Source organism: Acyrthosiphon pisum, chromosome A2 (assembly GCF_005508785.2).
Source record: "Acyrthosiphon pisum isolate AL4f chromosome A2, pea_aphid_22Mar2018_4r6ur, whole genome shotgun sequence".
NCBI classification, from domain to species: domain Eukaryota; kingdom Metazoa; phylum Arthropoda; class Insecta; order Hemiptera; family Aphididae; genus Acyrthosiphon; species Acyrthosiphon pisum.
In genome coordinates, this window is record NC_042495.1 from 25,157,400 (window position 1) to 25,161,015 (window position 3,616).

Below are 3,616 nucleotides of genomic sequence, written 5' to 3' on the forward strand. Positions count from 1 at the left end.
CATAAGAGCCATCAGTATTTTTTGAACTTTTCATGATCGTAATGTTATTGTTAGACTTAGTTTGTAGTAAGCCAACTGCTGATTTTGGTAGATCAGTATGATTTTCTGATCGTAATATTTCAAGTAAATTTTCAATCATTTCAATCGTCATATTACTTCTAAATCGTACAGCAAAATTTCGTATTTTTTAACGTAAACTGGGCACAGTAGTAGTAATATTGTAATTATTATTTCCTTGAATACAACTGTCGGTGATTGATGAATGCTGTGATGGGGAAGATCGAGGTGACTGATAATTAAGTGAACTGCAATCTGATAAGCTTAAATACTCAAAGGATGAATCTACTAAGTGATATGAAGAATTATTGTCATCACAATTATTTGTAGGATTAGGAGGGCTTAATGAATTTCTATAAGTTGAAACTTCAGCAGATCGTTTTTGCCGATATTTTTTTAAACGGTAGTATACAGCACTCATTTTTAAAATTCAAATAAGAAGGAAAATATATCTAGTGAACAAATTAAAATTAAAAGTATTTACAAATTTAGTTCTGGTTTTAAAATGAAACAGATCCAAATATAAAATAATACTAATAAATTATTATAATATATTGAGTTAAAGTACCTATGTATATGAAAAAATAATGTCGACCAAATGAATAAATTAATAATGGAAACAAGTAAATTTAAACTAAAGTTAAATATAAAAAAAAAAAAATAATAATAAGCTGTGTAAGGTAATATTAATTTTTGAATATGGCAGACAGGTTTTTTTAGTTTTCTCAAAATAGTGTTTTAGTACTTATTCCCTTTTACCCAGGTACCATCCATATTATTTTGGTACAATTTTTGGGATAGAAGTTTTACCATAACTATAACTAGAATTTAAGTTATAATTTCATAAATAGTCACAAATAACAAAAATTATTACTGAGTATTATGAGTTATTACTAACATTAACAACACATAAGTATACTTTTATCAAATATAAAATAAATTGTCTTGGTGAATATTGTTATTTATTAAATAGTACTTAGGTAAATTTATGTACCTACCCATCATTTTATGTATTTTGTAATAGTTTAATTACATTGTAATATAAAACATACCTTGTCGTATAGTATGTATTAATATGTTAAATTACCTACCTAGACTCTAATAATAGTTAATGATATAGTAACTGCCCAAGTACCTACCTAGCTATACATTTATATTTATGGGTAGTAGGTAGGTACTAAAACATTCTTCATCCCAACTTAATATTTTACAATTTTAAATTTAATAATTAAACTTTAATTCAATTGTACAGTAAAAAAATCAGGAACTATAGAAAATACTAAAACTATAATATATACCTACGTGCAATGTACATATACGACGTAGGTATGTACATTGGGTAATAAGTAATAGGTAACTATAAATAATAATATACACTTACAAGATAGTATAGATTCTAAAATGTTAACTTACTTACTTACAGCACCGTTGCAGAAGTAATATAACGTATTAACATCAATGGCCAAACACTTAAACACTTTCTTTGTCTACTTAAACAGCAAAAGCGTTAAAATGAACAGTCAGATATAATAAAATAGGTATTTGTATGATGGCCACCAGCGTATACCGAAAACAAAACAAAATAATGCCGTTACATAATGGGATTACCCATGGAGCACCATGGATATACAGGACTGGATACGACAAGGTTGAAGGGTGTGGGGGGTTGACCACGAAATGTAGTACAACAGGCGGAGTTCGGGGGGATATTTTCCTTTTATAGCATTACTAGCGATGCCTTAGACGCAAGGTTTTTAGATTATAGAGGTTGCCTCATACGGAAATTTCGAAAAAGTAGGAGTGGGAGAACTAGTCCGATGACGTCATTGTAGTATAAATTGTTAACATCGTATACTACAGTATACAATCTACAACTACAACTATCATTGGTTTTGAGTTTACCGTATTAATTATTTAAATATTTATTTTATTTTTACTATATTTTCATTTATTTTCATTGTTTGTACATTTCATAAGTTTATACGTATTATGGAATCAAAGATATTAAAGCAGAAAGGAGGCTCATGTTGTGCTATTGCTACTTGCTAACCAAATCTGAATTTCTTTTTCATTTCTATAGTTATACGATTGCCTTCTGTATAGAAAGGTCCCTTTTTATATTTACTGGCATTGAGATGTATTTTTTGGACCTAGATAATCTATGAATTTTTAACCAAACGCTTTTCTAAAATACTCCATTCTTTTAATAACCTTATTCATACCCAGAAAGGATTCAAAGTTTTTAATTATATATACAATAGTTATTTTTTTCAGACTCAGATGGTAAAACATCTAATATCTTAAAGATTTCTTTAGTTGAACCAATTAAAGTATTTTTACTTAAACATAATATACCAACAATTTTTTTTTGTAAAAGTTGTAGTGGTCTAGACGCATTTTGATTCAGTCAAAACTATCATGTTTACTATAATTATTTCATATTTGATGTAAAAGTATATTACAAAAATTATAAAGAAATTAGGTACCTAGTCAATTGATTGTTTTTATTTGTATAAACAATTATTATTACAAATTACCTATTTCAAGTAAATATTATTTAATAAGTATTATTACTTATATTTACAAATAAAATTTTAAAATTATTATTTATAAATGTACAATAAAAACAGTGCATTAATATAAAATGATTTATTTGGTATAATATCATGATAGAATCAGCATTATATGTTGTTACGTATCGTTTTTGACTTTCTGAGTACCTATATGGCTATATGCAGTCTTATGAAAGTAAAAAATGTAGATAGTACAGTATATACAGTAGACAGTAGGTTAGTAGTTACTAGGTAGTATAGCCAGCACAGTTCACAACAAATTCCGAAAGGCCTGGGTGTTGTCAAAAATTTAACTAAAAAAATAATATCTAGAATGGATATGGAAAAAAAATATAATATTGTCATCCAATCGTATATCAAACAACGAATACTTATTCGTATGAAATACTACAATAAACAACACACACCAAAGTTTTTATTCCGCTTACAAAAATTACAAAAATTAAGAAGGCTGATGGACATAATCTATTTCATTGTAATCATGTTAAGCTGTTGTTATTATAAAATTATATCTATGTGTTAATATTGGTATTGAATTGTGTATTTAATATTAAATAAAATGTTTCAAGTAGTATAATTACTGTTTTATTTTAATTACCATTATAATCAAAAACATTTTTCCCCATTTTTTTTTTAAAGTTTATTATAGGTATTTACTAATAATATTGAATTTAATAATACAATATTATTTAATATGAAATTATTGTTTTTGAATAAAATATAAAATATACAAACATTTTTTTTTATTTTCATAAATATAATAGATTATAAATGTATATGTTTGATCAACTGAACTACTTGGAACAATAAAAATTTAAAAAAAATATAATTAATAAAAATGGCTATAAATTCTGACATAAAAATAATACATTGTGTGAAAAACATTTGATTACCTACTGATTCTTTTGTTGTTTCTAAACACATATTTTTTAGCCTTTGTTCATATTTATTTTTTATTTATTAAAGCTGTAACAGCTTAGATATTT